The sequence below is a fragment of the Corapipo altera genome, unplaced genomic scaffold (genome assembly GCF_003945725.1).
Source record: "Corapipo altera isolate COAL_440 unplaced genomic scaffold, ASM394572v1 52b, whole genome shotgun sequence".
Classification (NCBI taxonomy): domain Eukaryota; kingdom Metazoa; phylum Chordata; class Aves; order Passeriformes; family Pipridae; genus Corapipo; species Corapipo altera.
The window spans coordinates 3151270-3165706 of record NW_020884922.1 but is presented as its reverse complement, the minus strand read 5'-3'; positions in this window follow the sequence as shown (position 1 = coordinate 3165706).

Sequence of the window (14437 nt, the reverse complement as noted above, 5' to 3'; positions counted from 1 at the left end):
ATGTTCCCATTGCTGAACTGCCCACAGCCATTTTTAATACTCTTGACATGCTCCTACTGGTACAATTTTGTTAGAGAAACTTTTCTCATATCAGTATAAAAAAAACTTACCCCAAAAGAATTCGGTAGAACAGAAACCTGCCTACCTGAAAAGTGGACAAACTTATTTTTAAATACTCACATTAACAATCCCATCAAGAATAATTTCTTAATAGAGGAATTACTAAGTAAGTTTTCAATAAAAATTCTTGTAAAACTTCAAAATGGGCACATTTTCTCATTACTATTGCAAGCTATTTCCTCAAAATGTGGCAATATATGCCATATGCCAACACTAACCAGCAAATGCAAGACATTATCTGTGTTATTTTTGGAACAAGAGAAGATTTTTTTGAGTCATTGTAGCTCCAAGCTATCAGACAGAAACTTGGCATCAACCTCTATAAATAAACAGAGTGGTTAGTAAATGATATTATAAAAGCAGTACTTAAGAGAAGAACAGCAAGCATTTCTAACCTGCACAATGACAACATGCTTGTAGAACTGCAGCAGGGGCTTCTGAGAACAAGGACCTATGATCTGCCATTTAAAGTCCACTGCCTAATGTGGTTGGTTTTATAATCATATTTGCCACTTGGTTAACTGAGACCAATGAGGTACAAATCAGGCCTGTAGGCAATCTATAACTCTTCACTAGAAAATAGAAAACAAAAACAAACAAAGAAACCAAACCCCACAAAACAAACAAACAAAAGTAACTCCCCACACATACAAATCAAATAACTAAGATATAAATGCACCAGCTGCATGAAGTGGTTGCTCTTTTAAATTTGGAGAGTGAAAATAAGAACATACAAGATGGGCTATGGAGTATCTGCTGCTGTTTGAAAATCCTGGTGATGAAAGTAACTCTACCCAGGCCTAGAAGGGTCCCACAGGGTTTATATGACCCCAGGCAGCAATGGGGAGTCCCCAGTGAGGGAATCCACGCCTGCTGCACAGGAGCCTTGGCCAAAAAACCTATTACAGGCTCCTGTCAGGAGCCGTCCAAGGACTCTGTCCCATGGAGTCCCTCTCCTTGTGAGCCAAGACTGCCATTCCACATTCTTTCACAGCAACAAATGTTTCCAAAACGAACACAGTGGAAGGATTTTAGTTTTTCATTCTAATGCAGTGGCTCTTGACATCTCTGAGCATTTCTGAGGGAAATAGCGATTTTATTTGAATTCTGGTGATTCACCCATTCTCTATTTATATAATTGATTTGTAGCCAAATTTTCCTCAACAATCTCTGCAGAGCTATGTGATCTTCTTTGGCATGTGGATGACATATACAACAGTGTCCTAGTTAGAACAGCTGGGACCAGTTCATCACTCTATGGGTGTAACCCAAAACTGTGTATTCTATAGCCTTCCATGCCATTTCCCAGAAATCAATAGACCATTTACACCCTCTGCCCGGAGCAGCCTGACTCCTCAGGCTATAAACTGGGTGTTAAGAGGCCTGCAAGATAAGAGGATGCTCCTGTCCTCACGCCCTGAGGGAGGTACTGAGCATTCCTGCCTGAACTGGAGGATATATAATCTTGGGGTCTTGGGACTTTTTTAACCACTTGTGGGATCCAGAGGAAGACTGCAGACCACCACTTTTCAGTCAGACTGCAACCACCACTTTTCAACCAGACTGCAACAGCACTCTCACCAGCAGGTTTTCCCCTCTCCTTTTACTTTGGACTCAGGGGGGCCAAAGAACACCACTCTGTTCATGCCCCAGGGTGCTGGGTTATACATTTGGGTTTTGTGGGTTAAAACCAATTGTTTGTCTGTATAATCATACTTATTGTATTATTTTATTAAATTGTTATTCTGATTTATAATCTCTCTTTTGAGTTGGGTTCATTTCCCCTGCCAGTTTACCTTTAAACCAGCACAAACAGAGATTGGCAGAGAGGGTACAGATTTCCCTCAATTTTTGGCATCCTCTGAGGCTCTGTTCCTCAAATACTATACAAACAAAAGCTGACAAACTGACTTGCTGAAGACAATGGGTATATTATTATTGGTTTTAACATGATCATAATTTTACTGACAGTTTATTAGTATGTCAATGGGATTTTTTTATTCTAGTGATAAAGGTTCTAAAATAAAGATTCTATACAATTTGCAGAACTAAAGCCTTAAAAATGGAAAGATATAATTCCTAAAGCTGGAAAATATCTGTAAATCAAAAGAAAGGAAAGAATAATATTGCTATATATATATATATATATCCCAGTATCATGTTGCACAGTATTCAAATATCTCAAAAATAAATACAATTAAGTAAGATCATGATGTTCTGTGTAACATGGGTAAACTGCAATATAAGACCCCATCCTGCAGCCTCCATCGGTTTGGATGACAGGAAAATGAGAGAAAAAATATTATCGTTTACCCAAAGTTATTCAAAGAAAGTGGAGTGAAAAATGAACTTACATTACTTTGTTATTTATTTTTATTTTTCCTGGCAGCTTTTTGGAAGCATTTTAATAAAAGATACCTATCAAAACACATTGCACTTTAATCTTCTTGATGTTGCCTAGGAGACACAAACCTTAAGATTAAAATGTAAGTCTTTGAAAAAAAGTGTTTGCAAACTGTAACAAAAATTTTTTCTTCAGGTGAAGCTTTGTGAAGGAGACAGAATGTTTCTTTCCTAGCTGCTTTTCTGTTTCAAAACTGCATCTCTGACTTTCAGCTTCACTTCAAGGACTTGAGGCAGATAATAAATTAGAATTTTACAAAATTTTTTAAATTCCTAAATTACCGCAATTGACATTGAAGCCCCCATTTCTATGTATTTATGCATATGAGCATTTAATTACTCTATACAGTATGGGCGACATGTTCAGGACAGGTGCAGAAAAACTTAAACCATCATGCCTAAAAAGCTTTGGGGCAGGCTGTACTCTGCCAGACTTGAAATCCACGTCCAAAGCCTTGTTCTAAATCAAGCCGAGAGAAATCATGAGCAGCATTTGTGATCCCAATTGCACACTCCACATGGACAGCAGTGATCACAGTCTCCACCGTTCCAAACATGTCAGGGAGTCCTCAAGTACCCTACTGAGCTGAGCTGAGATATTTGGAAGAGCACCTGATTTATGGAAGGGGGCTTTGGGAAGCTCAGTGTTCTCATGAATCTGTGTTTCAGAGACCCTGATTTAGAGTTCTGACGTAGAGATAAGGCCATGGGGGCTTCCTGTGGGACTCTGTCCCAGGCTTGCACTGCTCAGAAGGGGCTGGGAAGGCTGTAGCCTCTACGGTCAGCAACACCTGGGGACACATTCAGCCTTGTAGCTGCACAGCACTTCCATCCACATGCTGCAGTATCCAGGTCTCACGTTAGTCTCACTCTCAAATAACACAAAGTCAGGCAACACAGCACACCTGATTCTAAAGCACCTGATTTGGCCAGCACATCTGATTCTAAAGCAGAGCCCACCTGGCCTGGCTATGACAGCAAAACTTCACAGGGTGCACAGCGAAGCAGTGCACAGTTATGAATTTGTCCAGTGGAAGAAATCTCAGAGTCCAGAGGGGTCTGTCAGGAGAATGGCTAGATGCTTTGGGAGCTGTGGGAGAAGCTACGAATAAGATCTGGGGACACCAGCAATGACAGATGTCACTTTACTGGAGTTAAATGCCTGAACCCCACTGCAAATCCTCACCGTATTAAAATTCAATTTAGGTAATTTCAGTTTCATAGAGTAGTATTTAATTGAGTTATATGTTTATATATTCTGAAAAAAGGGAAGAAATATATAATCACCTCATTAATAGCAATAATGGGTTGGCAGCTTAAATTTTATAGCAGATTATGAAGATGTAGTGGCAATAAAGAACCAACTGTTATATTTGGTACCCAGTTCAGGAAGCACTCATTTAACTTAGCAGGATGTTCCTTGTGCTTTTGTAGATGACACTTTGGAACAGAGAATTTACTGGCTAAAGAAGAGATAATACAGACTACCACCACAGCGGTTTTGACAGGAAAAGGAATATCCCTATCTCAATCCTGTATAAATTCCTAGACATTTATCCTTTAAAATTATTTTTTAAAAACCAATTTGAATAATTTACTGTATTATCATAAATCCTTAGTTTCCTATCATTCAAATCCTTTGGTTATAATCCTGGCCAAATATTTTCCTCATCACACCATTATATTAGAAAAGGCTTTAGGGCATATTCTGGTAAGAAACTACTTGATGTCAGATTACAAAAGTGGTTTATAATGTCATCATCTCCCATCTATGTCCTTGCCTGCTGCTCCTGCTCTTCATTACCCCCCCTTTTGCCCAGCACAAGCAGTCTGTGACCACAGTGGACTCATGTGGCTGAAAAAAGATCTTTTTTTCTATCCCCTCTGTTATTTTTCAGTCAAATCAGTTCTTTAACCTAATCTACTCAGTGGCTGAAAATATGTCAGTGCTTGAAGGAGAGACGTGGTGGGAGAGCAAGGGGCTCAGAAGGTACAAGAGCTGTACAGAGCTGTACAGCGGATCCATGCTGCACTTCCACTGAATCTTAGTGTCACATAAATAAAATTATGTATATGTTTATGGTTTATGTGATGTTATATGTTTCTTTTGCTAACCACAAAAATAACATCTGCTAAATACAAAACTCATAAATCATGTCAATTTTGTCTTTACTTAAAATTTCTGATAGAGGGCAATGTTAGAACAGCTTATCTTCTGCCCTGGTTTCTCACAGTCTAAAAAGGACGGTATGTCTGGCTCTGCACAGACGTGCAGCAAAGCTAATATTGCACTCAAGGTTCCTGGGAGCTGAAGTCTCACTTTGTCACACATACCTCCAAGGCAACCACATGGACTATGTGGCACATACCACTGCCTGTTTATTTTTAATTTGCCAAAAGGGCAGTGATTTACCTGCTGGCAAATTTAGATCTTTGACTATATTCTCTATTTCTTTACCAAAATGAAATGATCTCACAGGAGGCACTGGAGTTTATTGTAGCACTTACTCCTTATTTATGAAGATAAGTGACCAGCTAGTGGCATTTTGGATATTTTATCTTTGAGTCTATTCTACAATTGTATTCCAAAGTTCAGACAAGGAGTACATTTTATTCTCTCTGACACTTGGAATACAGAAACACAATAAACATTTTTCAGTTAATTCCATCACCATCCTTTGCATCTTTTTGCCCTTTGTTTGTTTTGCAGCTAAAAGTATTCAAGGTCTCTCCTTTTACCAGGGTCTTCTGGACTTAGGCTAATTAAGGTACTAGATTCTTCCATGTCAAATTCCTTTGAATCACATTTATTCTACTTGGGTGAATTAGTAATGGGATCAACTGTGTTTCAATTAAACAATGAAGATAGACATGAACTTCCATTGAGTTCCCTGAATTTGGAAAATACAATGTGAAACACGACCTTCTTAAGATAAAGCATGCATTGAGAACAAGAGAGATAGCTGGAAGAACTGTTGACACTTGTTATGTGATTTTGAAGCTGTGGTAAGATAAGGAGGCATCTTTCTTGCCTAAAGCACAACTTAGATGGCAAACAACCAAATTTGATAGATGCAGTTGCAAGTTTTATTTGAGGTAATGCCTAACGTATTGCAGGTGAGAAGAAAGATATAAAAGTATGAATAGTAATGGTAACAACAGCAGCAATATCTCTTTAATACTACTTTCACTCATAAATCTCAAATATACGTCACTCGTATCCTTATTTTATGGATGAGGAGAATGGAGCACTGGGAAGGGATCTGACTTGCTCCCATTAAAGCAGTGTTAGAGCAGAGATTGAACCCAGGCTTCCAGCCCCTAGCCTAGGGTGAGAATGGCCCCACTGTGGCAATTGCTGCCTTCTCCAGGCTTTTCTCATCAACAGCAGAAATCTAGATCCGTATTTGAAATGCACCTCTACTGCTAGGACTACTGCTGTTTCTTACCATGCAAAGGCTGTCTGAAAGGATGCACTTCCCAGTAAAGAAAGTGAGCACAGCAGAGCTTCAAAAAGGACAAACTTGGTACAATTCAGCTTGGGATCGTTATATTTGAAATCAACTGTATAAGTGTATTTTACCTGTGTTTCAGGTAAAAATGTGTTCAGGAAGGACATAAATTACCTATGGGAAATAAATAGCCTTGTCTTTGGCCATGATGGAGGGGAAGGACATCTAGCTGGACAATAATTCTATTGAAAGCCTTGATTCTTCACATTATATATACAGGGAAAAAAGAGACATTTTGGCAGACAGTACTTCTGGCAATGCAGAGCACGCCTTGCTCACAGAAGTGTTTGGTGGATCATTTCCCTTCCTCTGCAACTGAATGAGGTTCCTAGGCTAACTGCAACAACTGCTTTATTTTTTAAATATTATTAGGAAAGTAGCTACTTTTTCCTTTCTTTAATGCATGTTTTATTTCTTCTTGGAGCAAGTTAATTGCTCTTGACTTCTTCACTCTCATCTGCTTTTCTTCTTTTTGATATGCTTTTCCTGTTTGCTGATTCTTCCTCCCATGCTGCACACCAATCTGCTCCTCTCCACCATGAGCCCTCCAAGGCTCTGTCCTCTTGTTGCTGTGATGTGGTAGCCCTGATTTGGAGATGGCTCTTGAGTTTCTTTCATCCCTCCTCTTTGACAGCAACAACTCCTGGGAGCTTTTGGCCCAGAGGCTCACAGGTTTCCAGGGTACTATGAGCACGAGTTCAGCTTATCCTGATCTGATCTTCTGGTTGCATCGTTGGTTTTAGAGGAGTTACCTGTTAATACCTGGAATCATATTTTCCAGTAGTTTAGTAAGTGCTACTATATGCTATGGTCATGAGGACAGAGTGTGTTGGGAAAGCCTGGATGTGCCTATAGGTCATCCTTGGATGAGGTGCCGCAGTTGTGTTTCACAGGGGCAGCCCTGCATTGAAACCCCTGGCAAGAACAGGGCAGCCTCACTTCGAGTCCACATTAACCTCACAGACCAAAGTGCTCAGCATGGACCTACCTCCACTCCTGGTTTCTGAAGCCCACTCAGTTATCCAGAGAGAAACACTGAACAATTTGGACGAGACCTCTGTGTATCCCTGGTCTGACTCCTCCTCAAAGCCAGCATGGGGTGAGATGCAACAGAAGTGAGAGGTCTGGGGATCGGGGCTGGAGGTCTGCAACCCAAGGGTGGGAATTGGAATGCAGTGGCCCTTCAGCAACCTGCACAAATCATTTACGAAGCACCGTTGTAAAAAACACAGCAGGAACACTTGGGTCTCAGTGCCCTTCATCCAGGGGCTTCACACACAATTAAGCCTATTTAATAGAAACACTTCTTTTCACGGATATGGTAGAGACAGGGAAAATGAGGCCTTGTCTGAATTACTTAAGTTGCAAAAATCTCACTATTAAAATCTCACATTTTCAAATCAATCTAATTAAAGTAGGGCAGTTTTTCCATTATAGGTGCCCTAGGACAGGGAGGGATTAACATCGCACTTCCCAATGTCTGGAGCATCCATGGCTCCCATTTCCATATTTAGGAATATGAATGCTTAACATGCATGAAAATCTGGCCCTCAGCAGTGGGCCTGATGAGATGTATATTTTCTGCAGCAAGCTAGTGTTAGGAAGGAGAGTAGAAATTTGGGATTCAGCAGGGAAGTGGCCAAGGAAAACCATCAAGTGTTTCTGTAGGATGGCTCTGCTCTCCTACCTTCCCTATCCTCCACAGGCAGCCACTGCTGGTCATATAAATAGGTATAGCTATACCTCCTAGGGGTGATCAGCTTTGCAGTGCCCTCCTCATAAGTGCAGCAGCATCGGGAGGTATCCAGGAGGCCAGGATTGCTGTCCGGAGTACACACAGCCCATCAGCTTGCTTTGCCATGTTGGTTTGCTTCTGATAAAAGCTATGAAATAAGTAATTTTTAAAAAGCCTGTATTATTGCATTTTAGAGAGATTCACTCCTTTCTGATGCCACTAACAGTCCACACCTTTGAGTTTTGATACACAGCCCATGATTTCTTTCCTTTAAAGGACATGCAGATCCCTTTACTGCAGCATTTGGGCAGAAACCAAAGTAACATCAGGGGCTCTCGCAATCCCTTAGCAAGCGTTGCGACACCGTGTCTGTCTCACCACATTTGCAGAGGGACCTTTTGCCTTGGTAGCTTGTGCATCCTGTTGGTCTTAATGTCATGCTGCTGGGTCTGATGGATTAATCCAGATTTTGCAGTCTGATAAGAGCTGGTGTTTGTAGGGAAACTGGGGTATTGGAGTGAGATCTAATACTTGATATGTCCTTTACTGTGTTGGAGGTGTGCACAGACTGCTGGCTATTTCTGCTAGTGTGATTATATTTTAAATTTGACTTCTTACTCAAAGTAGGCTGTTTTTACAGAGTTATATATATAGAAATAGATTTCTTAGAAGTGCCCCTTTGTGGAAAGGAAGTGTGCAGAGCTAATTATGATTGAGAATTAGCATGTATCTAAGGCCATAACATACCTGTAATCTAAGACATGTATCTGTGTTTTAGGAGAAATGAACAAACACTCCTGGGAACCTCTGTCTCCCACCCAGTCACTAGGTAGTTTGTTCTCTAGATTTGACATTTTTGGGATTTTCATTTTCAAGTTATTAATGAATTTATACAAGAAGTAAAATACACAAATGGCTGAGAAACTCCATAAAAGGAATGCCACTGTCACCAAGGCTATAAGTATGACAAAGTCACACCACTCTTTAATGCCACATTCATGTGTATGTCACACCAGCTGTTTTGCTGAGCCATAGGGCTCACGTGGTCCTATATACTTTCTCTGACACTATTCAGCAGAGGAAGGGGCAAGAAATGTTCTAATCTTAATCATTTGAGGATTGGGGTAAACCCTGACTGCTTTCAAAATTGCAAAGTGTTGCAACTCTGAACACTGGTGTTAGTGTCCATGCCCTTACTGACTCCTACAGAGTTCTAGCCATCAGTAACATCAAGCATCTGGGAGTCCACAGGTGAACTATCCATCATGAGAAAACAACCTAACTCCACATTACTTCTGAATTGGTCACATTTCAATTTCTTCAACTGCCCATTTCTCCTTGCATCAGGTGGAGGAATGGAAATCCATACTACACATTTTCTCTGCCTGGAAATAAGCTGTTGTCAAGCAAGTGTGAAATTGAAGGTCAATACCCTTTTGCACAAGCTTTTTGTGTGGCCATCCCTGCTCTGCACTTGGAGGGCTTTTTAAAATGTGTTCCAGATTACTTCTACTGCACACAAGGAGCATGTTGCAAAAGTGCCAGCTTACTCCCCACAGGTCAGATCCTTTCCCACCATACCTCAACAAGCAGGGCAGATGTGCTGAGTGAAGCGCAACTGCACAGCAATACCATCTGGGCAGGACAACAATGTCCCCTGGCAAGCTTCACTGCAATTCTTGTGCAAGCAGCCTCTCCGGGAAGTTGTTGATTACCTCCCCCAAAGCCTCCTTTAAGCCCCTCTGACTCTATAGTTCCTCAAATAGGGTGAAGTGCTGTCATTATGTGCATAGGCATGGCTGGGCACAGTGCAAAAGGAAGAGCAGAGAGGGTTGTAGATAGATTACTTGGCTGCAGTTTCACAAATTCTGGGTAATATGATAGATTAGATTTAAAGCAATAAAAAGGAGAAGGTAGGACAGAAGTGTCCCTCCATTTTTCATATCTGCATTTGCTGTGCAGCTACAAACTCTTCGGTGTTCTGGTTCAAGGGGGATTTTATCATATGGGTGAGTTTGGAGGGAAGCTGGGTGTAATTTCTTTGCTTTTAGAGCAGTAGTATGTCCCAGGTGGGACTCTGCAGAACTATCTGTTTTATTTGTTGGTTGTTGTGTTTTTTGTAATTTACAGAGTATCTGAACATTTGAGCTACAAGAGAATGTAGAAATCATTTATTCTGTAAGGACTTTTCCCTTAAAGGCAAGCTCACAGCGCAAAAGGTCTCCCAGGCTCTGTGGAGGGCTGGCAGGAGTTTCTGAGTGACAGCCAAAAATATGTTCTTGCAGCAGTGTTTCCAAGTTGATGGCACTACAACAGAGGCAGCTCCACTAGAGACGAAGCAAGCAAACCCACGCTTTGGCAGGATGGGGAGTTCTGCCTGCCTAGACCTTAGGGTAGCTGTCATCTTTGCAGTTTTATTTGTCTTTGCCTAAGGCAGTGAGAGGAATTAGGTTCATATGGTAAATAAAAATAGTCTTAGTAAAAATATCCTGGGTCTTTATCCTCTCACTTTTATCTTACCCAAAAGTTATCTGCATCACTTTGGAAAGCTGATACTCTCTGAACACAGCACAAGCCCTAGATAGTGTTGGGTGCTGCAACTAATTACTGGGTAGTTACAAGTGCTGAAAGAGGGTAGAAGAAGACAAACCCCCTGAACTTTCCACTATTTCAGTCTTGCTTTAGCTGCCATGGGTTTAGCACTCCTTTCAGCTGGGGCCAAGAAAAGGTTTCAAATGACTTGTGCAAATGGACTAAAATTTCAGGGTAGCACATGCCTGGGAGGACATTCTCTTCTACCTAGCTAATTCCCAAAATATAATCAGCAGGCATCGGCTGAGCTGAGAGAGCCTCTCACATGTACAGTGCTTTACCCTGCTGGTTGACCTAGTTGTTGATGCAAGGATTCACACACAATGCCAAGCCTGTTAAGTGACTGCAGATTTCTTCCACAAGCAAGCAAACAAGAAATTAAAGAAAAGCTTCAGCCATGATGATAAGCTTGTAGAGGCATTTAGAGCTTGTTTGTTTGCTTTGGTATTCAGCTTGGCCTTTCTTTGAACCCAGCTAAGATGGAAAGCTGTAGTAAGCTTCAGTGCAGCACACGAGGCCCGAGGAGGCCAGAGATGGCTGCAGCTCCCTGGCCATTTGGGACTTGCAAGAACCTACACAGCATCAGTCCTGCTCTGTGTCACATTCCCCAATGCCCTGGAAGTGTTTGCTCTGTCATGCTGGTGTCAGAGAGATAAAAGGAAAGACTGAAACTATCTGTGCTGTAACACCCCCTAGTCAAAGGCGTCACAAGGTTTCTGCAAGATGAGCAGCTTCAGTGACGTTTCCATGCCTGCCTACCCGTGATTACCATATCACTGAACATTAAAGAGACTTTGAGGAACATTGAAGGGACCTGAATTTCAGAGGAAAAGTGCGTAGCAGTTTGTGAGCAGCTGCTCTGTAAGGACTACATTGTCCTTAAAGAATCAGCAATGAACTTACAACTGCTGGTCTAAATGCTTTTCACTCTTAAAAGCACACCAATACAGAAATGCACATGCAGTTTGTACTAGCCACACATGTTTTAGGATTATATTTAGATGTCACGTAAGTATTTTGGGATAGCATTTAAAAATAATTTCAGTAATGTTCAGAAAATTATTTTCAGTAATAAAACTTTGTTTTCAGCACCAGGCATGGTCCATGAAGGGTAGGAGACTATGGTAATTTATGGTGATGCTGTAGAAGTGAAACTGGCTTCTGGAGGAACCCCTTGTTTGTAGCCTGTATCATCAATATGCAGGAACTGGTTTTATGTTCTATTTTGAAAGATTATTTGTGAACATTTTAAGAACTGAAGGCAGGATTTATGATGCACAGTGAGAAGATAATTCTTTCCTCAGCAGTATTACTGCCCAAAGAGCCAGGCACTTTACTGAGTCATTTGTTGCTCTGACATTTTTCAGAATATTTTCATCAGGTTGTTTTCTTACTTTTAATATACCAGGGCAGGGGGAAGTGACCTCATAATTTTGTTTTATTAAAAAGTAGGACCATGAATTTTCCTTCTCAGTTTGGCTATACCTATTAGGTTAGTGCTGTATATGCCCTGTGGAACTGGGTAGAAGACTAAAATATATGGATAACATTCAGGGCTGTGATGCTTTAGATGTATAACTGTGATAAGCCAGAGGCAGATTCAGCTGATCTGCATACAAAATATTCTCTTAATGAAAAAACAGATGAAGGAAAGCAGATCTTGCTGTTACAGCTACATTTTTAGGATCCCAAAGAAGATCACAGGCTTTTTCAGCAACATTTTTCATGAGACATGAATGGTCTAGAAACCATTCTTCCTATAAAAGATGCCAGCATGGATGAAACTGTGGAAGCAACCTCCTCATCACCAGCAGTATAAAGGACCCCCAGAGAACTGCTTTTCATTTGACAGGCATTACACTGCATAAACATTAATGGGACACAGATGCTGGAGCCAAACCTTTTGGACCAGATCCAATGACCAAAGGTGTTACTATGGTAGTGTCTCTACCAGCTTCTAAGCAGACTTCTGCTTGAGCAGCTCCACCATGCTGGCTCATGTTCAGAGCCTGGGGCCTCAGCTCAGTCCCGCAGACTACTTTTCCTACACAACTAATTATTATGGTCTCATACCCTTGCAACACAGTTGCACAACCATAGCAAAGGTTTGCGCTCTCCATGACAGTGCTGTCAACAAAAGGTCTCTTTGTACGACTTTTGGGCTGAATGCTCAGAGATCTGTACTGGAGCAAGTTTCCAGGGATGTGGACATGGCCCCAGGCCTGTCAGTGGTCACGATGACTTTGCACAATGCCTTTAGATATGTGGTTTACCTTCTAGGTTGCTCTGTGTGGAGTCAGGAGTTGGATTTAATGATCTTCTAGGGTCCCTCCCAACTCAGCATTCTGTGTGATTCTATGTTTCTAGTGTTTTCTACTTTTCCCACTTCCTGATTTGTGACTACAAAAATGTTGGCACAACAGTTTGGTGAAAACTCGAAGATCACTGGCTGCAAGAAATAAGAATAGAAAAGGATTTAGCCTTTTTTTCTTAGCTTTTAATTATCCACGGAATATCAAATAGTGTTGCTCATTTACTATGCAAGAGAAGTATCGTCTGTTGGAGAAGGACAAAGAAAGGAGCTACTACGCAAACTCAAGCTGTCCTGAAGTGTGTATTACAATGACTGGTAGGATTTTCAGTCTGCCTCCGCTGCTACTGTCACTTCATCCTGCCATAGAAGTCTCTACTCAACTGAAAGTGTTAGGAACTGATCAATGGCCTGCTAGAACCTGGATGTGAACCATTTGCAGGATGAGCCCAAAGTGCCAGCAGCAGCAGCTGGCCAAGGGTTTGCAGTAGGAAGAGGTGTCCCTCCACCTGTAAAGAAAATCCTAAGGCATGAATGAATCAAACCAGAGCTATTACACTATATTATGCAATATTTTTAAAGGGGTATTTATTCTAATATGTTGTGAACAGGGAAATCTCTTTTTCTCTCCCCATCCCCGAAGATGTGTACTAAAATATATAAAAAAATGGTGGCAGCTTGTATTTTTTTATTTGCAGTTCATTCCTAGTGCGGAGTGATTCTCTTCAGTACAAGATCTAACTAGAGGCTACATAACTCTCTGCCTCTAGTGCCAAAGAAGGCACCGTTTGATTTATGGGAGGAGGCAATTGCAAGGCTTAGGTTTCTTCCTAACAGCTTAGTAGCCACTTTACAAAAGATCACCACTTATACTGCCCATATTTCCATAGTCTAAATATCACCAAAGTACGTAGGCTGAAAGAATCTGCGCCTAACGGTGTAAGAGAATTTCCTTTGTCTCACTTTTTGCAATGAATAAGAAAAGCTCAGTCATGGTAAAATGCTCATTGCTGCAAATTGCATTTTAAGCACAATTAACATTCCAGGCTCAAATCTGGAAAAAAATTCAAGGAAGGATTTCTGTCCTGGGGTTCTTTGAGTTATTTCTTTGTGCTGGTTATCATCATAACCATTAGGTCTTTAGTATTGGTCTTGTATATATATGAAGTTGTGATTGCTGCATTGTGAATCAAAGCAATGTTTTCACACAACATAGAGGATTGAGATGATACTCATTATCACATTGGTAGTGATTGTGGATAACACTGAAATATCTTTTATTAAATCAACCACTTCAGGAAAGAGGTAATATGTCATTGGACTTACCAAAATCATTTATTTATTCAGGGTCTATTTGAAACCTGTTGATTTGCAAGAGATGAAGCTGAAAAATTAGACAAATGTATCTGCAACTAACACCACACCTCTGAAGCATACCTTGTGCTTGGGCTGCCATTATACCTGGAGTTGTTATGACAAGTTTAAAGGATGTGTAGCCTTCTGGGCCAAATCTTATCTTGATAATGTTGATAGTAAAATGAATATACCTGAAGCTTCTGTAAAATTATTCTGCTGAATTTGGGCAGCTAGGATCACCTAAGCTTGAGCAAGAATTTTTTTGGAAAATGTTTCTCTCTCCCCAGGAGCACAAGTATTCCTATTAAATCCAATTGCAAACTTTTCTGTTTGATATTTTTCTCCTAGTGAGCTGTAACTCTCATCTAACTGAATTAACAGATCTGTGTTTGCACAGGTCTGGACAGC